The sequence below is a fragment of the Sus scrofa genome, chromosome 4 (assembly GCF_000003025.6).
Source record: "Sus scrofa isolate TJ Tabasco breed Duroc chromosome 4, Sscrofa11.1, whole genome shotgun sequence".
NCBI classification, from domain to species: domain Eukaryota; kingdom Metazoa; phylum Chordata; class Mammalia; order Artiodactyla; family Suidae; genus Sus; species Sus scrofa.
Window position 1 is genome coordinate 28,992,910 of NC_010446.5, and position 26,193 is coordinate 29,019,102.

At 34.8% G+C, this 26,193-nt stretch overlaps 1 protein-coding gene across 4 annotated transcripts in view; it reads right to left on the reverse strand.

Annotated features, from left to right (window-relative positions):
- EMC2 (ER membrane protein complex subunit 2) overlaps nt 1–26,193 on the reverse strand; it is a 98,153-nt gene that overhangs the window by 11,792 nt on the left and 60,168 nt on the right. For 2 of the 4 annotated variants that reach the window (XR_002343156.1, XR_002343157.1), the window contains exon 12: nt 21,625–21,744. The gene's annotated coding sequence lies outside the window, so the exon portion shown is untranslated. Of the gene's footprint in view, nt 1–21,624; nt 21,745–26,193 lie in introns of those variants that run through there. The other 2 variants (XM_021089024.1, XM_021089019.1) reach the window with 2 other exon arrangements.

Here is a 26,193-nt window from a genome sequence, read left to right on the forward strand (position 1 = left end):
AATTCACTTTCCTTCTACAACTTCTGGCTTATCTGTCTACTAAAAGAATAGTTCTCATCTCCTAGCCAAAAGGTAATGTCTATGAACTATGGATTTGTTTGTTTAACGGTATGATTTCTGTAATAAGAGCAGGGTTTAGGTAAAAGAGCAAATTTATCTCCATTTCTTTTTTTCTCCTTCCTTTTCAATCTTCAAACTCCTTTCTTTTCAGGTTCTGTAAAATATACCTCTAAGCCTATTGGGTATTTTCTTTGTCACCCATCAGACATAACTCTGCAGAGAGAAAAAAGTGCCTCTGTGGCACATTATAACTTGTGCCAATAAATCCCCCACAGTATCAAGAAAACTCCTTTGTACCATAATGAAGACACCTTCTAACAGCCAAGAAAGGAAACACCAGTCCACATGTGCATCTTAAAAGAAACTTCATGTACTTGTTTTTCCTTTCCATCTGACAGCCCTGAAGTCTGGGAAGCTAAGCAGAATTGGGTCTGCTTAGTACTTGGAAAGGAGACAGTTTGAGAATACCCAGTACTGTAGGCTTGCTCCCCTCCCACCTCCATACCCACCTGCCTAGAGCAATGTAATGGTGAAGAAAACACACTGTATTCCAGATTAGCAATAGAGCGATTCAGTAATTTTCTATGAATTACAAACCCTCATTGTACCCAAATTTTCATGACATATTTTTAAAAATACTTCCAACTCTAAAAGTCTAAAATTGATTTTCACAGTAAAAGTCTAGTGAGGAATGGGGTATGCTGAGGTTACTGAACTCAAAGAATAAATTTAAATATATGCAACAATGAAAATATTCTGAACTTACACTCTGCTTTTCCCCCTTTATTAGTTTGCTCTGACTTTTCCTCCATGACTAAATTGCATTTTTCCCTCCATTTTGCCTATTCAAGTTCTAGTTGATCCTCAAGACCTAGTTCAATTCCAATATTCTGCTTTAAGCCTAATTGTTACAATCTTCATTAAACTCTCTATCCTCTAAATACTATACCTACAGTCTTGACCATATGGTTTTGGGTTTAATTACTCTATTTTTTTCATTTACCCACCCAACCAGATTGTCAGTTCTTTGAGGAAAATTTTTATAAAGTTAAAAGCTTCACTACTACTTCTTCTTTCAACACTTTCTATGTGTGACCTTTAGCAGGTTTTTGAAACTGTGCCTGAATTTTCTCATCTCTAAAACAAAGCTAACAATACTAAGTATGCTTGGTTGTTAGGACATAGTAGATAATCAATAAATACTTTCTGATGGATCAATGTTTCCTTAATGATTTGGAAAGTGGGGTTTTTTTTTAAAGTATTTCAGGATTATCATTATAATAATCAGTTTCCATTGGACAGCATTCCAGTCTTGATAGGATAGTCAGGCAACTTAGTACTGACCTTGTTTAGATGACAATGTTTGGAAAAAAAAAAAATCCCTCCTAATAGTTATACTTGCTTTGTCTCTGCCTCTCTCTCTAAAAAAATAAAATAAAATAAAATAAAAAAATACAGCCAAAAAAAATCTGTTTGAGTTTTGGTGAATGTTTCTATTAACAATTAAGTAGAATTTTACTATATCCTCATTTTATGAATTGAATGTCTGCTGAAAATCCTAAGAGGCAAAGACATGTTGAGAGAATCTGTTATAGGCAAGAGTTTAGATACCCTAAGCTTTTGCGGGTTTTTTTTGGTATTTTGTTTTTGTTTTTTGTCTTTTTGCCTTTTCTAGGGCTGCTCCTGCAGCATATGGAGGTTCCCAGGCTAGGGGTCCAATCGGAGCTGTAGCCACCGACCTACACCACAGCCACAGCAACGTGGGATCCGAGCTGCGTCGCAAGCTACACCACAGCTCACGGCAATGCAGGATCCTTAACCCACAGAGCAAGGCCAGGGATCGAACTTGCAACCTCATGGTTCCTAGTCAGATTCGCTAACCACTTTGCCACGATGGGAACTCCTAGATACCCTAAGCTTTTGATACACCACTCAAAGGAGGTAATGAGCAGTAAGACTGTAAATATCACCAATGTATATGATTAGGGAAGGCCAAAATATCACTCATCTTAGCTGTCCTTTCTCCTGGTATAGTGCAGAATAGTCCCTTGGAAATAATGGACTTAACTTCCCAGAATTTTTTTCCTATTTTCTCTTCTGAGAATAATAAAACAAAAGCAAATGGCAAGAAGGTTTAGTAATAACCTGCTGATCTTTAATTGCTAACATTAAAATGTAAAGATTTACAAGCCAGAAGAGTGGTTTCTATTTGTGTGTATAAATTACACCATTTTGTTGGCTAACGAAGGTTAAACATTCAGTGTAGTTCCTGTATGAGTCACTTTGTTGTTACCATCCCACATATAATATGCTGAAAGAACAACAGGCAACAAAACCAGGGACACTTAAGCTGGCTCTTCTTGAAGTACATACAATAAGATTGAAGATCCCAACTCATGGAACTAAGCTGCTGTGATTCAGCAAGCATATGATGAAAAAGTTGCACAGTATGAGGAAATGACTACAGAGGAAGGAAGATTTGTTAGCAACACAGATGGAAAAGTAATTCTCTAAAAAAAACTTAGCTTGGATGTAAATTTAGCTTGCATGTGAAAGGAGAAATTGCCTAGCATTTTCTGAATGCTAGCACTGCTGGAAAGACACATAGCTCCACCAAATAGGGTCAGTCTTCCCACCCACTCATAACAGATCAGGTTGAGGATGATGATTCTGGAAAAGGTGTTTCTGCTCCCTTGTTTTCATACTGAATGCTACAGTCTAGGATTCTATGAGCGCAACGAAATTGAAGAGAAACCAGATTGTCCTTGCTTATCCAACTTTAGAGAAGGGAATTAAAGACATAGACAATCCAAAACTATGATGGGACAAAGGTCATTTATCCTCTATACTATTGCCAATGTGATCTTCTTTAAACCCCGCCCCCTGCTCAACAACTTTCAATGGTTCCCTATGGCTTACAGGATAAGATTCAAATTTGGTATACAAAACTCTTTGTGATTTGGACACTGCCTGTTGTTCCAAATTCAACTCTTATCAATTTCTATCCCATGTCCTGCCTTCTAGACATACTAAAACTTATTGTACTTACCTCAACTCACTTATTTTTTTATGCTTTTATCCATTTGCCCGGAATATCTAAGACTTACACCACTATTCTTCCTGAACTAAGCAGGGACTAGGCTAATGTACTACGAGAGGCCTCCCAATAAAATAATGTTATTATATTAAAATATAATATATACAAAATGTCTCTCTCTCATATATAAAATTATATAAATTTATATCTGTCTCATGTAACAATCCAGAGATTGGGTTGGCAGGATAACTCTGTTGTTTATAACACATAGTTCCCATACCTCTGTGTTCAGGGCAGCTGCTCCAATTCTCATCAAATCACAGCCAGTGGCAAAGGGGAAGAGAATAGTTATGAAGGCCATCAGTTTCCTTTTTAAAATTAGTGACCCAGAGTTGCCTAAATTGTTCTCATATACCAGGTAGCCAAAATTTAGTCACATGGACACACATACATAGTTGTGAGTGAGGCTAGAAAATGCAGTCTCTAAATGGGCAGCTTTGTAACCTCCTAAAAGCCCTGGGGGTCTTTTCCAAAAGAATGAAGAGGCGGAGGTGGCATATTTAGCTGGCTCTGAGTACCAGATTATAACTTATATCAGGACTTTGACCATCCAGGTGATTAAGACTACGTGTTTAACCACTGCGACTGGTAATTTGACTATAAAGCTTGACGGTAAACATGAAAAAGAATCTCTCATTATCTTTTTGTTCAGTTTGGAGTAATACTGCCCTTATCTGGATAAAAACGTGGGTAGTTCCTTCATTTTTATTTCTTCTGATGTCTTTTTGGAAGAGATCATTTGTGCTCACTTAGGTCATAAAAATTCAGTCTTGATTTAGAAATTAAAAGAGCCAATACTGCACAGGGAATTATATATAATCACTTGTGATGGAACAGGATGGAGGTTAAGGTGAAAAGAAGAATGTATATAAATGTATAACCGGGTCTGTACAGCAGAAATTGACAGAACACTGTAAATCAACTATAATAAAAAAATTAAAACACATACACACAAGAGCCAATACAATATATTCACCCATCTTTGTCTTCATTCAAAGGTAAGAATTTCTGCCATCTTCCCCATATAGGCTTGACCACAGACACGATGTAGAGAAGAGGGTATGACTTGCTTCTTCTCCTATTCTTACTCATACTGTACACAACTCACTAGCTGTTATTCCTGAGTTTACCTAGATGAATCTCAATGTTTCAGTTCATTGATATACTTTTTGATTCATAAAACAGATTTCTAAATATTTCATTTCACACCTTCATATTTATCTAAAAATTCATTTGGAATTTTAAATCTACTATAACTATTTTTTAAATATATCAGTCTCTCCCACTAGATCAGAATCTCCCTGAGCTTCAAGATTATATCTCTAGTGACTGGCACAGAATTTTCTGAATGAATTTTCTTAAACCTCCAATATGGATTTAATTGTTCTTTCTGTATATTCCTTAATACCTAGATGTACTTACACCCATTACAATCCTATTTCTGTGTATTCTAATTGCTTGTTTACATGTCTGCAAGGTGTTTGAGGGCGAGCATTGTTTTTATATGTGCCCATGCTTAGGGAAATCAATAAATATTTAACGAATGAACAAAATTCCTCATATGATGAAATAGCAAAAAATTCTCCCGGAGGAATATATAGTTTTAATGAAAAGACACTTACCTCTTCTCCATTAATCCTCCACCCCAGCATTTTCCAATTCCACTATGGACCTGGTTAAATACTACAGTTATCGGAGTTCCCGTCGTGGCGCAGTGGTTAACGAATCCGACTAGGAACCATGAGGTTGCAGGTTCGGTCCCTGCCCTTGCTCAGTGGGTTAACGATCCGGCATTGCTGTGAGCTGTGGTGTAGGTTGCAGACGCGGCTCGGATCCCACGTTGCTGTGGCTCTGGCGTAGGCCGGTGGCTACAGCTCCGATTCAACCCCTAGCCTGGGAACCTCCATATGCCGTGGGAGCGTCCCAAGAAATAGCAAAAAAGACAAAAAAAAAAAAAAAAAAAACCTACAGTTATAATCTTAGCATCATATATAACTGAAGTGAATTATCATAAAGCATTAATTTCACTTTGGGGAATATATATCAATAAATTAATCCAATGTATATAAAAGTATACTATCATAAAATTGTCTATTACAGCATAATTTATAAAAGCAAGAAAGGAGAGGAAGGTAGACAGAAATATATAATAAATAATTAAATACTAAAGAATTAAGTAGTTTTTTAATGGTTATAGATGTTCTGTGATATGAAATACCTAAAACATAGTGCTTAAAAAAAACAAGCAGAACAAAAAACTGTACACTAGAATTACACCTATGCAAATAATGTTTATTTTTAAAACAATTAGAAGCAAAAACACCCAAAGAATAACAGAAACCACATGGCAACAATATGATTATATGTGGCTTTTTACATTATCTTCCAAATTTTCTACAGTACCATTGAATTAGTAATAAATGTTTTCAACTAACTATTTTTAAAAATTACCTTTGGGAAAGATCTATAGCTATCTTTTGAGATAACTAGTTCAAGAGGAATAGAGCTTAAAATCAGAACAGAAATGCAGGTTCAATCCCTGGCCTTGCTCGGTGGTTCGGGAATCTGGCATTGCTGTGAGCTGTGGTGTAGGTAGCAGACGCAGCCGTGATCCCGCTTTGCTATGGCTGTGGCTAGGCCTACAGCTGTAGCTCCAATTCGACCCCTAGCCTGGAAACTTGCATATGCCATGGGTGCAGGACTAAAACACAAAACAAACAAACAAAAAAACCCACACTATATTAGGCATCGTGGATATAAATTCAATTGGATATGATCTCTACCTTTGAAGATACAGGCATGATACAGTGCTATGAACTCAATTATTGGTATAAATATGCCATGTGATTCCCAGAAGAGAGAATATTCAGTTCAGCCAAGCAAATCTTCCCAGAAGAGGTGGCAGTTAAGTAGGGCTTTGAACAGTGATTGCTCATTTAAAAAAAAAAAAATTGAAAATAATAAATAAATAGGGCTTTGAAACAAGTCCAACAGATAGAGAAAAGAAAACATAAGCAGATAGGTGGTAATAGGCATGATGGCTTAAATGAAGGGGTATAAAAATGAAAAATAACATACTGAATACTCACCACAAACTGAGAACTTTAAATAAGTTTTAGCTAATTTAACCCTCACAAAGATTCTAGAGTTTAAAACTATTATTGTTCTTATCATTACATATGGAGATTCCCAGGCTAGGGGTCTAATCGGAGACGAGCCACCAGCCTACGCCAGAGACACAGCAACTCGGGATCCCAGCCGCGGCTGCGACCCACACCACAGCTCACAGCAACGCCGGATCCTTAACCCTCTGAGCAAGGCCAGGGATCAAATCCACAACTTCATGGTTCCTAGTCGGATTCATTAACCACTGAGCCATGATGGGAACTCCTGGAAACTATTCTTAGTGAAGTTAGGAAACCCTCCCAAGCAAATCACATAGGAAGTGGTAAAGATGGAATTTGCATCCAATATTTGTTATATATGCATTCTGGAGAAAAACTAGTAGTAACTTGTTGGTTATATGTATTGTAAGTATCACCTCACAGTAGCTTCTTTTATGTGATTTCTGATAAAGAAATTCTGAGTTTAAGTTTAGTATTTACTTGGTTTTCCTGATTTAAGGACTAGGATCTTTCAGTAATTTTGAGGAATTCTTTTTGAATACTCTCTTCCCCATTGGTTCTATAATCTCCTTCTAGAACTCTGATAAAAAGTATGTTAGAACTTCTCCCTTCATTCCCCACAGCTATTAACTTCTCTATTATATTTTTCATTTCTCTCTGGACTGTATTTAGTTTCTTCAGAAATTACTTCAGCAGTTCTCTCTGCTGCTGTGTCTAATCTGACAGTTAATCTTTTCATTGAGCTTTTAATTATTATACTAATTTTTGGAATTTCCATTTAATTATTTTTCAAATCTACTTATTACCTATTTATATTTTCAAGCTTCTCCTTCTTTAATCATATTAAATATGACTATATTTTGTTCGATAATTCCAATGTTTATAGTTTTAGGAGGTCTATTGTTTCAGTTGTTTTGTAGACTCACATTTATGATGTCTTGTCTCCTTAGGTTCTAGCTTTATGATTTTTTTACCATGAGGGTTCATGTTACTTTGCATTCTATCTGCAGAATATGGTTGAAGCCTATATTGAAGTTAGAATGCCTACAAATAATTTTCATTTGTTTCTGCTAGTCATTTGAGGGCATTATAACTGGAAACATTCTAAGCTAAACTCTCCACATGAGGCTTTTTCAGACCCTTTGAGGAGCCAGCTCATACTCACATATTCTCAGGGAAATTTTTATTTATTCTTCATTTGCCTAGAGAATTTCTTTGGTTTTTCTGTCTTTATTTCACTCTTACACATCTCAGCTTTGTACAAGGGAATCTTACTAGGTTTCCTTCCTGAGGTGGATCCTCAGTTAACTAGTATCCCCTATGTCCCAAGAAGTTGTCAAAATGGAAACACAGGAGTTCTTGTTGTGGCTCAGTGGATTAAGGATTGTGACACAGTGTCCTTGAGGATGCAGGATTGATCCCTGGCCTTGCTCAGTGGGTTAAAGATCCAGCATGTTTCCGTAAGCTAAGGCACAGGTCGCAGATGCAGCTTGGATCCAGTGTTGCTATGGGCATAGTATAGGACTGCAGCTGCTAGCTCCAACTCAACCCCTAGCTAGGAACTTCCTTATGTCACAATGGAGCCCTAAAAACAAAAAGGGGAAAAAACAAACAAACAAAAAAGGACACCAAGTATTTCAGGATTTAGCAGAAATCCTCAGAACAAAACTAGGTTTGGCACTTGTTTTTTTTGTTTGTTTGTTTGTTTGTGTTTTTGTTTTGTTTTGTTTGCTTTTTTAGGGCTGCACCTGCGGCATATGGAAGTTCCCATGCTAGGGGTCAAATCGAAGCTTTACTCTGATTTTAGGTTTGGCTGTTTCACTAACTCATCAATGAAAAAAAAATTCTATATATCATATATATAATGTATATTATATATTATACATAAAATTTTATTTTATCCATTTTTTACAAATTTGTTCAAAGAGTAGTTTAGAGTAACTAATCTCCAAAAATATACAACCAGGTCCTCATCCTTCTTTCGTGGTTAACTCAACTTTCTTGCTTTCCTCATTGTAGAATACCTTCTATTTTAACCCTGTTCTATTGCTTATAGACCTGCTTATAGATTTAGTCAGTACATGTAGCTACAATGCTAACCTGGCAGTAGTACACTGTCTCAAGCTTCAGATAAACAAAAACAAAGAAAAAAACAAAAACAGTAAATGGCCTCTAATAAACCAAGGGTTGCTGTATCTACTGTAGAACAAAAGGACTGTTGAGGAATCACTGAAGTATACAATGCTTTTATTTATTTCCTCTGTCCATGTTTTTTCAGATGCTCATATTGTCAGAAGGCTAATTTTTGAATAAGAAAAGCAATACTCTACATTAGAAGCAATTTCAATAACTAGAGTTCTACTCAGAGTTATAACAAGTCTAATCTACTTGAAATCAAATGTATTGATTTAATCATAATAGATGATTTTATCAGTAAGTGCACATGCGACTGTTTCTGATGATTGTTAGTTCACTAAAGGTACTAAGTTCTGGCAAAAAACACATTGTTGATTCCTGTAATTTAGGAAAGGTTAAAGATTATAAGTGGTTAGTAAGGTTGGATGATTTTCCTAGCTATGGGGTATTCCAATAAAGAATAACTTTTTTTTTTTTTTTGTCTTTTTAGGGCTACACCCATGGCATATGGAAGTTCCCAGTCTAGGGGTTGAACCAGAGCCGTGGTCACCAGCCTGTGCCACAGCCACAGCAAAACAGATTCCCAGCCGCATTCGCAACCTATGCCACAGCTTGCACCAATGCTGGATCCTTAACCCGCTGAGCAAGATCAGGGATCTAACCCACATCCTCAATGGGAACTCCAAAATTTATTTTAAGCATCACTAAGTAAAGGCACTATATTGAGACAGAATCATCAGCAAATTGAGAAAATCAAAATCAAATCAATAATTTGTATTTCTAGCCCCAATTTTTATGTCACAAAAATGTTAATTAACCTAGCTAGCTAGTAGATATATCTAATCACTCGTATATTTGGGATGAATAAATTTTAAGTTCAATCAACAGAAATATGAGCTAACTGTCTAAGAATTAAGAGAATGTACTTCTCTTCCTCTACAACAGAAAACTTATTACTTACATGTATATTTAAAGTAAAGCTAGAATTATACAAACAATTAAATTCATGATGCCACAGAAATAAGCAGAAATACAACTGAAGGAAGAACTAAGCACTACTTAAAATTAGAGAGATGGACAGATTTAGCATATTCTAATTTTTCAACTTTCTGAACATAATCATACCCTGTTATTTTGCTTGCCAAAGAAGCACACAAATATAGATTTGGGCATTTTAGTGCCATTGCACTCTATCCTTAGCACAAACTTTGGGTTGAGCCATAGCTTTTTTTCCTCTGGATTAATTTTTCTCCCTTAATCATAAGAAAAAAGGAAATTATAAGAATTGGCCCGATGCTTCAATGCTGAAGAAAATTGTTTTGATGTAATCCAAAAGGAGGAAAAAAGCCAGGAAATTTGAAAATCTCCAACCATCTTACACCACACCCAGTCTGTTGCACATAGGGTGTGTAACTTCTATTTGGCAACTTCTAAAACAACTGTATATACCACACAGGTTCAGCATTTAAGTCTTTAATAACAGTATGTGTGACCTGAATTGGCTTTAACTAGCTGACTATCCTACTTTATACAACCCAGATCAGCCACAGTATTAAATATCCCTTTAACTAAATCATACTGAGCGTAAAACTGCAAGCAAATGACAATAGAACAGGACTTTTACGTTTAAAGATGCAAGAACTAGCTATTGAATTGTCAAAGAAGAAAGTTATGTGTAGTAAGTCCTCAAATGATAAAGTGAAACTAAATAATCAAAAAATTCAGCTAACACCATAGCAAACCAGAGACGTGTTTAGAGATTTATGAAGAGGAAAGTAATCAGTGACACTTAAAACGCTTGATAAGCTAAGGAGGCCATCTTTACCATAGGTACAATCGGATTCTACCTCTTAATTCAGATTCAAAGGATTTTAGTTCTGTTGAGTTCCATTCCTAAAAATATCCTTGTTCATTGGGAATTTAAATTATTTTAAAAGATAGTGCTTCATGGTACAGATTTTTTTTCTATACGCAATATAATTTGTTACAAAGCAACATTTTATTTTTGTGTTATTGGAAAGTAAGGTTGTCGGTAATTGAGTTTTTTACTTTGTTTACTTTGCAGTCAGCCCTAACCTAAAAAACTTTTGGCTCTGCTACTTTTGAAACAAAAATATAAGTTTTTGGTGTATGTAAAAATGGAAGATTAGTATTTTTGAACTATAATAACTCAAGTCCTACAACATTTGTCTGTTGCAGATTTCCTTTGATGTAATTTTTGGTTTAGATTAGTCTACTTGAACTTTGAATGCAAAAATGAAGCAATCCTAGATTAAAATATTGAGAGAAGACATTCCAAATTAAAAATGGAAAGGGAGCAATATCTCCTCTTTCCGCTGTATAAAAATCCAGATTCTATTTTTGTCATTTGTTCTTTGGAAATGAAGATCTAGTAAATACAAGATAACATATTTCACTTCTTTTATTCATTTTCAAAAGCAAGGTGGTGATGGAACATTTGTGTTTCTAATTTTTTCCCTCTGTGGCATATAACCAACCTGCTGTTTTCTAAATGACATTTCATTTCAGGGCTTTGTTATGATGCTAATAATCTTATTCATTTCCATGTTACCCAGATTCAACAACTTATTTCGAGTCATAGCAATATTTTAAGTGTATCCAAATCTAAAATTAAATGAAGCTGTTTATTAATCTTGTAATATAATGTTATCATTTACATTTGTGCCCCAAATTCGTGTTGTCTCCTTTTATTCAGTCTCCTCTACTTGATAATATTCTAAATTAAGTCAAATTTGAATGTGAACAAAGAGAAGATCTAAGAATTACCCTTCCATCAGACCTGGGTAAGTGGCAATGCAAAGCTGAAGGTATCGATCATATTTTCGTGTATATATTTTCATGTTAATTTTTCAAAATGTTTTACATACTGAAAGAACATTTCTATATGCCATAAAAGCTGAATATTAGAATTTTACATATAAAAGTATCTATATATCTGAAACAAGCTTCTTTATTTTCTATGGTTAATATGAAATTCCACATAGAGGAAAGATGTCTAAATCAAAAACTGTAGGGAGTTCCCACTGCGGCCCGGCGGTTAACAAACTCGACTAGTATCCATGAGGACTCAGGTTTGATCCCTGGCCTTGCTCAGTGGGTTAATTCAGCATTGTTGTGACCTGTGGTGCAGGTCGCAGATGCTGCTGGGATCCCACATTGCTGTGGCTATGGTGTAGGCCGGCAGCTACAGCTCCGATTGTCCCCCTAGCCTGGGAACCTCCATATGCTGTAGGTGAGCCCTAAAAAGACAAAAAGACCAAAAAAAAAAAAAAATGTTGGAGTTCCCATCATGGCGCAGCGGAAACAAATCCCACTAGGAACCATGAGGTTGCGGGTTTGATCCCTGGCCTTTCTCAGTGGGTTAAAGATACGGCATAGCCATGAGCTATAGCGTAAATCACAGACACAGCTCAGATCCGGCATTGCTGTGGCTGTAGCATAGGCCAGCAGCTACAGCTCTGATTAATCACCTAGCCTGGGAACCTCCATATGCCACAGATGTGGACCTAAGAAGACAAAGACAAAAAAAAAAAAAATTTACTACCGTTAGTACATTTTTATATAACAAATTCTTTAAAAATATAAGTTGTCATCAATTTAATAGAGACCAAAATTTCTGTGCCCCACTTCATCTAAAACTGTGCTTTTGGTGGCATTACCAAGTCATAGTGGCTACAATAGGAAGAGCCAGAGTAATGGAGAGGCACAATCTTCTCCTCAGACTCCAGAAGCAGACCCTGATGATTCATATGCCACCAATCTTTGTTTTTAACTATTTTACATCCACATTATCTTCATTTACCACTATCTTCAAATCATCAGTCCTTCCATGGATCACTCCTCAGAGGGCCATCACCGTTTGGATCTTCAATATCCACTAGACTATTTCAAGACCTTTTTGACCTATTATTCACATCAGTCATGCACTTGTAAGACTTTAGCCTGGGGCTTACTGTAAGCAAAATTCCCTGCTAAGCCTTAGGGATACCAGAAAAAAAAATAAGTAAGGTACCTTGCATAAAGCACAAGTCATATGTTGAGAGAGAAAACAAGTCCCCTCAACTCCACGGAATATGGCTTTGCTTTTCTCGTTACTAGACCTGCTCCTTCAAGGACTCTGCCAATTCTAGAGATGTTTTCTGAGCTCTCTTTTTACCTATCTCCCTGCCATATCTAATGCACAGGATTTTTGTGTTAACATTATTTCTTTAATGTTTACTGTGTTACCCTCTTTGGATTCTCTTCTGCTACCTCTGATCTAGAAAGATGAAATACCATCATTGCTCTACCACTTATTGGGTGACTGTGGGCAAAATATTTATCTTTCTGAGCTGTAATCTTCTCATTTAAGTTAGGTTAGGATTATTGTCAGTATGAAATGAGATAATGCCATTCATTCAACAGTTATCCCTCAGTAATTGTTATATTTCCTTAGTTCTCCACCCTTTACTATTTTTTTCTTCTTCCACCCCCAAAATTTTAGTAAGCCTTAAACTTCAGTCCCTATCTTTCTATTCATCCTATATTCTCTTTTTTCCTTAAAAATCACATGGAAATTTATTCCTATATCAGTTTCTATTTGGCCGTTTCCCAAATAATAATCCTTATGGGTCACAAAGGTCTTATATGGAATCATGATGTTAAAGTTGACAATGGTATCTGTTTCAGTGTCTATTTTTTAAAAATCTCAAAATGAGTTTCCACTGTGGCTCACTGTGTTAGGAACCTGATTAATATCCATGAGGATACAGGTTCAGTCCCTGTCTTGCTCAGTGGTTTAAGGATCAGGCATGGCACAAGCTGCAGTGTAGGTTGTGGATGAGGCTCAGATCTGGCCTTACCATGGCTGTGGCATAGGCCACTGGCTATGGCTCAGATTCAACACCTAGGCTGGGAACCTCCATATGCCACAGCCCTAAAGACAAAAATAAAATTTAAAAAAATACAATGTTAATAAACTTTTAAAAATATCTAAAATGAAATTTGGAGGCGTGGGACTGCAAGTGCTATAAGAATGTACAGTGATTATCAGAAATAAGAGGATGGGCCTCCATATAAAGACAATGTCAATTTATAACAGAGCAGAGAACTGCTGGGCATCATGAAGATATTAATCATTACTTAGTTTTAAATCATCCATTCTTGGTCCCTTATTACCTAATGTATACCCATAATTAGTCATTGGTTAAAGAAAGATAATACAAGAAAACCCTGAAACACATATTAATGAGTACAAACATTCATGATAAATGTGCAAGTTTTCCTCAAAATTATTTTGGATACATTAGTTCAATCTGTCTGATCAAAATTCCTTAAAAGTGCATCAGAATTTCTTATACCTCAAAAAGCACTGCTAATTCTAAACCCTCAGTCCATTTCTCCTCCCAGCAACTGTCCCTTTTGGTAACAATAAGTTTGTGTTCAATGATTGGCATATGCATGCACACTGTGGTAAAAGGAATGACTAGCAAACAAGGACCTTCTGTAAAGCACAGGAAACTGTGCCCAATATTTTGTGATAATCTATAAATGAAAAGACTCTGAAAAATAATGGATTTTGTATATGTATAACTGAATAACTTGGTTGTACAGTAGAAATTATCACAACATTGTAAATCAACTTTACTTCAAGAAAACTTTAAAAATATGAAAAAAGTACTTCTAATAAATGATAGTGACAATTATATATAATTTGGCTTTATTTTAACTGGGAATTAAATGCACTACAATCTATGAAATATTTGTGAAGATATACTATTAGTTAGCAAACTTTCCTCTTATGTCATTAGGAGAATAAAAATAAGAGTGAAAATTTTTTGCTAAATCACTTTGTTACATGCCATAGAAAAGGCAGAAAATAATTTTTAAGTCCTGCATGTATACAATTATATATGATTTTGAAAGTGATCATTCATACAAAAAGGTTAGGAAAATAAGGGCCATATCTGACAAACCCACAGCTAACACTATTCTCATTGGTGAAAAAAACTGAAAGAATTCTTGCTAAGATCAGGAACAGGACAAGAATTTCTGTCCTTGTGACTTTTATTTAACACAGTTTTGGAAGTCCTAGCCACAGCAATACTATCCTATATACAGAAAATCCTCAGATCCTACCAGAAAACTGTTAGAGCACATCAACAAATTTGGTAAAGTTGCAGGATACAAAATTAACACACAGAAATTGACTGCATTTCTGTATACTAAAAATGAAAGATCAGAAAGAGAAACTAGAGAAACAATCCTATTTGCCATTGCATCAAAAAGAATAAAATATCTCAGAATAAACTTACTTAAAGAGACAAAAGATCTGTGCCCTGAAAACTACAAGATGCTAATGGAAGAAATCAAAGATGACACACAGATGGAAAGATATACCATGCTCTTGGATTGGAATAACCAATATTGTCCAAATGACTATACTACCCAAGGCAATCTACAGATTCAACACATTCCCTATCAAATTGCCAATGTCATTTTTCACAGAACTAGAACAAAAGATTTCAAAATTTGTATGAAAACATGAAAGACCCACAATAGCAAAACAACCCTGAAAAAGAAAAATGGAGCTGGAGGAATCAGGCTCCCTGACTTCAGACTATACTACAAAGCTACAGTCATAAAAGCAGTATGGTACTAGCATAAACCAAAACATAGATAAATGGAACATGGTAGAAAGCCCAGAAATAAACCAAAGCACCTATGGTCAACTAATCTATGACAAAGGAGGCAAGAGCATAGAGTGGAGGAAAGACAGTGTCTTCACTGAGTGCTGCTTGGAAAACTGTACAGCTATATTTAAAAGAATGAAATTAAAACATTCTTTAATACCATACACAAAAATAAACTCAAAATGTATTAAAGATCTAAATGTAAGGCCAAATACTATAAAACTCATAGAGTAAAACACAGGCAAAACGGCATTTGGCATAAATCACAGCAACACCTTGTTTGAGCCACCTCCTAGAATAATGACAATAAAGACAAAAATAAACCAATGTCACCTAATTAAATTCAAAAGTTTTTGCACAGCAAAGGAAACCATTAGGAAAATGAAAAGACAACCCGGAGAATGTCAGAAAATCTTTGTGAACAATGCAGCAGACAAGGGCCTAATCTCCAAAATATACAAACAGCTCATACAACTTAACAATAACAACAAACAACCCAATCAAAAAAATGGGCAGAAGACCTAAATAGATATTTCTCTAAAGAAGATATATGGATGGCCAGTAGGCACATGAGAAGATGCTCAACATCACTAATTACTAGAGAAATGCAGATCAAGACAACAATGAGGCACCACCTCACATTGGTCAGAATGGCCATCATTAATACATCTATGATTAAATGCTGGAGAGAGTGTGGAGAAAAAGGAACTCTCCTATGCTCCTGGAGAGAATGTAAATTTGTGCAACCATTATGGAAAACAGCATGGAGGTTCCTCAAAAAACTAAAAATAGAACTACTATATGATCCAGTAATCCCTCTCCTGGGCATCTATCTAGAGAGAAAACCATAATTCAAAAAGATATGTGCACATCAGTGTTCACTGCAGCACTATTCACAATAGCCAAGACGTGGAAGCAACCTAAAAGTCCATCGACAGAGGAATGGATAAAGAAGGTATGGTACATATATGCAATGGAATAGTACTCAGACATAAAAAAGAACAAAATAATGCCATTTGCAGCAACATGGATGGACCCAGAAATTATCATACTAAATAGTTAGACAATGAAAGACAAACATATGATATATCACTTATATGTGGAATCTAAAAAGAAAGATACAAATGAATGTATCTGCAGAACAGAAACAGAGTCATAGACTTTGAAAAACTTATAGTTACCTTTGAAAAACTATGGTTACCCCCCCACCCCAGGTAGGAGTAAGAGTGATGGACTAGAGGTTTGGGACTGGTATATGCATACTGAGGCATATGGAATGATTGGCCAATGGGGACCTGATGTATAGCACAGAAAATTTTACCCAACACTCTGTAATAATCTATGTGGGAAACGAATCTGAAAGACAATGGATGTGTGTACATGTATAATTTGGTCAGTTTGTTGTACAGCAGAAATTATCACAGCATTGTAAATCAACTATACTTCAATAAAATTTTAAAAGATAAAAAAAAAGGTTAGGAAATAATTATCTACATCAGTGGTTCCCAAAGTGTGTTCCTCAGAGCAGCACTTGCATGGAATCCTTTAATTTTAAGAATAATGCCTTTATTGTTTTTTAAAAACAATGATGAACACTTGTTTCAGAAAGTACACCTAAAAGTGCCAGGAAGAAACTAAAAAAAATCTACCAATACTCCACCACCCAAAAATAATTACTGCCAACTTTTATATTCACTCTTACAAATACATACAGTTTGCAAAAGAGTACTTCAGAATGGCAAAAAAAAAAAGGAGTAATTTCAGAAAAAAGTATAATAAACGTGATTATGTTAAAATTTAAAAAATTAAATAAATGGAAGGCAATACTGAAATTCAGATAAAAATTTAACCTCCACAGAAAATATGGTTACTAAATTAAAAAAAACTCCCTAAATATAAGAAAAAAATTATAAAAATCTTTGATGTCACTTTTGAAACTTTTTGTCCTTAAACCATCTCCTTGTAATGAAAGATTAAATAATCATCATATTTTTCCTTGTACCTAATCTTCACCCTATCCTAATTTTTGTTATATTCTTCACTTTAGACCATGAAAGCCTACATTTATATTCTGTTCACTTGCATTCTGTAATAATAATTCCCAGTTGATTTAGTTCTATATTTTTTAAATATAATAAATATACTGCATCACCGGTATTTAAGATTAAATGAGAATTGCAAAGAAATCCCTTATAAATTATAAAGTGCTGGAGAAATATTTGTTCCAATATAGCAATACTTCTGACCATTCTTTCTCTATACTCACCTCTCTAAAATCTCATCCTAGCAAAAAAGGCCTACTCATCATGCCTCTAGAAGGTGGTTCTCTCCTCTCTAACAATGATGCATATACTGTTACCTCTACCTAGAATGCCAACATTCTGTCTAAAACTATCCATTTTTCAGTATCAAGACCAGGTCTCTCCCCATCCCTGATGTTTTTACAGAACCTTCCAACCTACAGTGATATCTTCATCTGAAGCTATACAGCACTAACATATTAAGTCACCAGGCAATAAGAATTACTCTCAAAATCTTCTATTGGACAGTTATTTGCTATTAACACTAATAGAATTTTCATTCATATTCACTGTCTTTCAAACTAAATTGAGAGCAAGAACTGAATGTTAGATTTTTTGTCCCTAAATTTCCTTCTGTTATATGCATACTGGGACCACCAGTGTATTCATTTCGTAAGCTTCCAGAGACCAGGGAATATAACTCTGCAACATAGTTGGGGTAAACAAGAAGTTAAAAGTTAACTTGGTAAACATTTAACCAAACTAGGCCTCAAAGACTGCCAGTGTTCCAAAAACAAAATGAATCACAAAAATTAAAATGAACATAATCTACAAATCTACAAATTACAATGAATATAATTTAATATGTCAATATTAAGGAGTTAATTCTTGGTTCTTTATATTAAAAATCAGTACTAAGATGGTATTTCTATATTCTCGATACTAAAAAGGAAATTCTTGGGATATCTGAAGATAATCTTTATGAACATCAAATACTACAGGTTTATGTGGCAGATGTAGATGGGTTTGGAATATTGGCTTAAGATAACTGTACAAGGACTCTAAAATATACTGTCTGTTTTTAAAAATAAGTCCTAAGCATTAATAAGTTTATTTTTACCTTCTATTCTGATTCTGTCATAAAAGTTGAGGAAAAATATTTTTAATTCATTTAGATTTTCACTTGTTTTAAGTAAATGAAATATTACAGAATGACAATGATGATAATGATAGTTTTTCCTTGATCAAGGAAAAAAACATAATTCTAATAGCTAATTTGCCATATTAAAATTCTACTTGAAAAGTGCATGTCAACTGACAAAACATAATATTTTAATTTTTAATGTTTTGGTTTTAATATTATTATACAAGTTTATCACAATGCAAATACAGTCAGTTATAGGTAGAATAACTATGGCATGTGACTATAGTTACATTTGGTGTTCTTGGAATATATGGGTTCAAGTAACAAGAAGCCACTGCTTCATTGCCAAGAAGTCAAGTTTAATTTGCTTTCCTTTTCCCTCCCTCTTCAACTGGCTGAAATACAAATTCCACTGCAAATGCAACAACCAGCAAACACAGATGCCATCATAAATACATAATGCTGCCAACTAGGAAACCCTACATTGACGAATAACAGAACTCCCCGTGGCAACTGGAAGATATTCTGGGCAGCATATTTAAAGTCTTGAAGCTATATTATAAATAAAATGCATGCACACCCTGCAACTAAAAAATAAGTTAGTTTTTGTTTTTAACCTTGACATTTACTATTATTCAACAGATAATTTTTCTGTCTGGTTCATATTTTTAGTGGGTTGAAAAATTTTATAAATCTTTCATTTTGAACTCCTGCTATATATAAAACTACTATCAAGGAGGTCCTGCTATACGTTAAATAAAATTTGCCATATTCAATTAAAAAAAAACAAAACAAAGAGTTTTCAAACTTTGCTAATTAAATTCATAATCTGATAACCTAATTTGACTGTTAAAGTTTAACAACTGAATGACTCTCCTAACCTCAGTTAGCTTGGAGATAAAATGTAAAATCCACAAATATCCACAGAGGAAGCAATATGTTTCAGATGCATAGAAAAAAGGTAACTGAAGATAAGACCTCTACTCTGAAAGAATTTTTCCTCTAGGAAAGTGTAAAAATCACCTATGCAAGGATGCTAATAAATCAAAACAGTATTTCATTAGCAAATCTGATTCCTTAAAAAAAAAAAAAAGAAAAGAAAATCTGATTCCTTGTGGAATGTTACAAGAAACATCATTTGCCCAAACTGCTTCAAATTCTGAACTCCTCTAAGTAAAAATTTCAAGTATTACATATTAACAGACACAAAAACTAGAAAATGAACTTTTAAAGCAGAGATAAGAAAGATTCTCACAACCTCTTGAAATTACTTTGGTTTTGTTTGTTTGTTTAAATTTATGGCCACACCTGTGACATATGGAAGTTTCAAGACCAGGAATCAAACCCCAGGCACAGCTGTGACCTACCCAACAGCTGTGGCAAGGCTGGATCCTTAACCTACTGAACCAGCCAGAGATCTGCTGCAGTCGTATACTTAGACCACTGTGCCGCAGAGTGAACTCCCGAACCAGCTTAGGTTTTAAATCCAAAATATTTTGCACTCAATTTCATGAAATCTTCCACTATCACACTTACTATAAATGTCAGTGTTGAGAAGTGACATCAACAAGATGGCAAAGTAGGAGACCCCAGACTCCGTCTACCCACAAAGATCAAAATCAGGCAGCTACCATGAACAGTCATCTCTGGGAGAACTCAGGAATCCACTTAAGAAACTATAGCAACAAAGTGGAACAAAAAACCTGAGAATAACCACACAAAAAGGAAATGAAGACCTGCCTCATTTGCCTCCTTCCTCCCTCTAGGTCAACACTGTTCCTTCAGGAACTCCCCAGCTAGTAAAAGCTTCCCTCACTGGGAAAGAGAGAGCAGGGTGAGTGATCAGCTTCCCCAGCCTTTCAGGTCACTACATGATGATTTCGCTTCAGTTTCACCCCATCTAGAGACCAGCAAAGCTGAGACATATAGTACAGCTAAGAATAAGGAAGACGGGCAAGGGCACACAGAGGGAGTGAAAATGGTTCCCAGCAACCTCCTCTACAGAGGACCCTAGCAGCTTTTCCTACTAAGGAAACCAGAACAACCACAATAGTCCCCCCTACAGAGTTCACTGGTTCTTGCTTTCCCTGGCCTCCACCACTCTGTGTGTGTCTGCAACCAGCCACAATCATGACACAGGAAACTGCATCTGGCCCTTGATCCACACACCCTTGACTCCAATCACCACTACTGCTTGCATTGGTCCCTAGCCTCTGGACCTAGAAGCACAGCAGAAGAATCAACAACCCTTGCAACCAATGATGATTCCTCCCACAGTGCTCACCAAAGACTACATTTTTTAAGTTACGTACTCTGAGCCACTGAGATAGCACACCCATCTCCAGACCCAGAACCACTCCCATGCACTCACACTTGGTGCCCTGAGCCACTAGACCCAGGGTCACATCATGCTTCAGCATGCCCCCCCCCCACACAAATTAAGGTGTTTCCTTATTGAAGTCAGTCCATAAAGTCTGGAAGAGGTGACTTCTCCTTCAAATGTGCAGACACTTATGAAAGGCTACTGGCATCATGAAGAATCAGGGGAAAAGGACATTACCAAAGGAGCATAATACATTTATAAGTAAATGATGCCAAAGAAAAGGAGAGCCAGGAACTGTCTGATAAAGAATTCAAAATAACTGTTATAAAGAGTCTCAAAGAAATACAAGAGAACACAGATAAACAACTATTGAAATCAGGAGAATAATACAGAGCAAAACAAGAAGTTCAACAAAAAGATAGAAAACATGAAAAAAAATCAAAGGAAAATTTTGGAACTGGAGAATACAATGGCTGCACTGAATAAATCAATAAGAGCTTCAAAAGCAGACTAAATAAACCAAGAAGAAAAAAGAAACAGTGAATCCAAAGACAGATCATTTAAAATTACCCAGTCAGAGAAGCAAAAAGAAAAAGAAAGGATGAAAAAGAATGAAGAAAACCTATGGGACTAATGGGACACCATTAAGACAAACAATCTATATATTATTGAAGTCCTAGAAGGAGAAAAGGGTAGAAAGCTTATTTAAAGAAAAAATATCTGAGAATTTTCTAAACCTGGGGACATATATGGACATCCAAATTCGTAAAAATAATAGGTCATCCCAAAAGTTCAGTCCAAAATAATCAATATTCTCCAAGATGCACTATAATAAAACTGTCTAAAATCAAAACCAAAAAGGGAATTTTAAAAATAGCTAGAATAAAAATATTTTTTCTCTCATAAAAGGTAACCCTCATAAGGTTTTTTAGGGGACTTCTCAATAGAAACCTTGTAGGGAGGGAGAGAATGATTTGCTATAATCAAAATGCTGAAAGACAATAACTGCCCACTATAATACTTTACCTGGCAAATATGTCCATCATAAATGAAGGTGAGATAAGCACTTTCCCAACAAATGAAAGCTGAAGGAGTTGGTTTTCACCAGACTTGTCTTACGAGAAATGCTGAAGGGAGTTCTTCAAGCTGAAACAGAAGGATGCTAATTAGTAATATGCAAGCATATGAAAATTTAAACATACTGGTCATGTTTAATAGGTAGACAGATTCAGAGTACTTTAATACTATGATATGGTGGTGTGCTACCTACTTAACTTCACAATAAAGGTTAAAGGAAAAAGTATTAAATATGGCTATAGTTATTATAATTTGCTAATAGATACCTAAAGTAAAAAAATAAATTGTGACATCAAAAACATAAAATGTGGGGAGAAGAGTAAGAGGGTAGAGTTTTGTACACAGTCAGATTGTTTTCAGCTTAAAATAGACTGCTATATCCATTAAAATGTTTTATCCAAGTTTCAGGATAAATGCAAAACAAAAACTTACAGTAGATACACACAACATAAAAAGAAGAGCCAGAACACAATGAAAAAGATGACAATAGTAAGTCCCTACTTATTAATAAATTTTTTAAATGTAAATGGATTAAATTCTCCAATCCAAAGGGACAGAGTGGCTAAATTAATTTTATAAACCAAGACCCAACTATAGATACATAAAAGAGACACACTTCAACTTCCAGGACAAACACAGACTCACAGTGAAGGAATGAAAAAAGATATATTGTGTAAATGAAACCCAAAAGAGAGCAGGGGTACCTAGATTTAGATCAGACAAAAATATACTTTAAGTCAAAAAACTGTAATAGGAAACTAAAAAGGTCATTATATAATGACACAGAGATCAATTCACCAAGAGGATGTAACAATTGTAAATATATATGAACCCAACATTAGAGTATGTAAATATATTAAGCAAATGTTAACAGATCTGAAAGGGATAATATCCAGCAATACAATAATATTAGGGGACTTCAATATCTCATTTTCAACAATAGTTATATCATAGAGACAGAATATCAATAAGGAAACATTGAACTTAAACCGTACTTTAGGCCAAAAGGATCTATAGACATATACAGAACATTCCATTCAACAGCAGCAGGATATACATTCTTCTCAAGGGCATACGGAACATTCTCCAGAATAGATTATATGTTAGGTCACAGAACAAATCTCAGCAAATTTAAATCACTGAAACCATAACAAGTGTTTTTTTCTGACCATAATGCCATGAAACTAGAAATCAATAATAGGAAGAAATTTATAAAATTTACAAATACATAGAAACTAAACAAAATACTCCTTAAAAACCAATGGGTCAAAGATGAAATCAAAGATAAATTAGAAAATGTATCAAAACACATTATATTGGAAACACCACATGGCAAAATGTGTGGAATGCAGAAAAAGCAATGCTAAAAGGAAAGTTTATAGCAACAAATGCTTATATTACAAAAATAAAGATTTCAAATAAATATCCTAACTTTATATACCTCAAAGAACTAGAAAAACAAAAAGAAATTAAGCCCAAAGTTAGCAGAAGTAAGCAGATAATGAAGTACAGAAAACAATGAAATAGAGAACAGAACAACCATAGAAGAGATCAATGAACTTAGAGTTTGTTTTGTAAAAAGATAAAATTCACAAACTTTTAGCTAGGTTTATCATGAAAAAAAGGCAGGTGGACTTAAATAAGTAAAATTATACATGAAATAGGATATATTACAATTGATATCAGAGGAACACAAAGGCTCATAAGAGACTATTATGAACAATCATACACCAACAAGTGGACAACCTCAAAGAAATGGATAAATTCCTAGAAACACACAAACTACCAAAACTAAATTGGAAAGAAAACAGATAGATTACTACTAAAGAGACTAAATTAGTAATCAAAAACCTCCTAACAAAGAAAAGTCCAGGAACAGATACTTTCACAGGTGAATTCTACCAAACATTTGGAAACTAATTAATCAAATTCTTCTCCAAAACTGAAGAGGAGAAAATACTCTCAAACTTATTTTACAAGGCAAACATTTTCCTGATACCAAAGTCAGATAAGAATACTTTCTTAAATACAAGAAAAGAAAACTACAGGCCAATATCTCTGATGAATATATATATATAAGCAAAAATTCTTAACAAAATACTAGCAAACAAAACTTGATAGCATATTAAAAGGATCATACACCATAATCAAGTGGAATTTACCCCTAGAATGAAAGGATGGTTCAATATACACAAATAAATCAATGTGATAAACCACATTTAGCGGAATGTAAGACACAAATCATAGAATCATCTTAATAAGTGTACCAAAAGTAATGAAAAAAATTAAAAAATCTCTTCATGATAAAACCCTCAACAAATTAGACATAGAAGGAATAAAGGCCACATATGACAAACAAACAGCCAACATTATGCACAACAATGAAAGACTGAAAATTTTCCTACTAAGATCAGGAATTAGACCACGCATATTCAACATAGTACTGGAAGTACTAGTCAGAGCAAATAGGCAAGAAAAAGAAATAAAAGTTAAGAAAAACAGAAAAGAAAGAATTTTGCTGATAACATAGAGAAAACTTGTTGAACTAACAAATAAATTCAGTAAAGTCTATACATAAAAATCAGTGGTATTTCTATATACTAACAATAAGAATATTTCTTTTTCAATAAGAAAGATAACAACTCCATTTATAATGGCATGAAAGCAATAAAATACTTAGGTACAAATTTAACTAAGGAAGTGAAAGATCTATATACCGAAAATTATGACACTGGTGAAAAAGTAAAAGGAGATACAAACAAATGAGAGAGACTCCATGTTTATGGATCAGAAGAGTTAATACTGTTAAAATGTCTATACTACTCAAAGTTGTCTATAGATTTAATATAATCCTTATCAAAATTCTAATGGAAATTTTTTTGTCTTTTTTTAGGGCCGTACCCATGGCATATGGAGGTTCCCAGGGTAGGGGTCACATCTGAGCTGCAGCTGCCAATCTATACCAAAGCCATAGCAACACAAGATCGAACTGCATCTGTAACCTACACCACAGCTCACAGCAATGCAGGATCCTTAACTCACTGAGCAAGGCCAGGGATTGAACCCGCATCCTCAGATTCGTTTCTGCTGATCCATGACAGGAACTCTGAATTTTTCAAAGAAACAGGAAAAAAAAATCATAAAATGTCTATAGAACTACCAAAAAAAAAATCCTGATTTACCAAATAAATCTTGAGAAAGAACAAAGTTGGAGGCATAATTTTTCCTGATTCTAAACTATATCACAAAGCTGTAGTAATCAAAATAGTATGGTACTGTCATAAAAACAGACACACAGACCAATAAATCAGAATAGAGAGCTTTCAAAATAAATAAATCTACACATATATGGTCAGCAAGTATTTGACATGGAACCAAGACTATTCAATGGGGAAAGGAAAGTCTCTTCAATAAATGATGCTGGGGAAACTAGATATCGATATGCAAAGAATGAAACTGGACCCCTATTTTACACAAAAATTAACTTGAAATGGATTAAAGCCTTAAACGAAGAAAACTCCTAGAAGAAAGCATAGTAGAAAAGCTCCTTAGCATCAGTCTTGGCAGTAAGTTTTTGGGTATGACATCAAAAGCACGAGCAACAGAAGCAAAAATCAATAAGGGAGACTACATCAAACTAAAAAGCTTCTGTACAGCCAAAGAAACAAACAAAATGAAAAGGCAAGCTAAAAAATGGGAGAAAATATACACAAACCATATATCTAAAAAGAAGTTATTATCCAAATTACATAAGGGACTCATATACCTCAATAGTTAACTAGGTAGGTAGGTAGGTAGATACATAAAAATACAGTTTAAAAATGGGTGAAAGACCTGAACAGACATTTTTCCAAAGACATACAATGGCCACCAAATACAAAAATTGTTTAATATCAATAGCCAGCAGGAAAATGCAAATTAAAATCACAATGAGATATCACCTCACACCTGTTAGAATGGCTATCAGAGACCAGAGATAATAAGTGCTGGAGAGGATGCAAAGAATTAGGAACCTTGGTGCACTGTTTGTGGGAATGCAAATTGAGATAGCCACTATGGAAAAGAGTGTAGATATTCCTTAAAAACAAAAGTAAAAACAGTACAATACGATTCCCAAATCCCATTTCTGGATATATAACCAAAGAAAATGAAATTACTATCTTGAAAATATATTTGCACTCCATGTTTAGCACAGCATTATTCATAACAGTCAAGACATGGAAACAACCTAAGTGTCCATCTATGGGTGAATAAAGAAAATGTGGTGTATATATATGCAATGGAATATAATTTGGCTATAAAAAAAGAATGAAATCCTGCCTTTTACAACAACATGGATAGACCTTGAGGGTATTATGCTAAGTGAAATAAGTCAGAAAGAGAAAGACAAATACCATATGATGTCACATATGTGGAATCTAAAAATGTCAAACTCACAGAAACATAGCAGATTAACAGTTATCAGAGGCTGGGGATTGGAAGAAATGGTTAGCTGCTGGACAAAGGACACAAACTTTT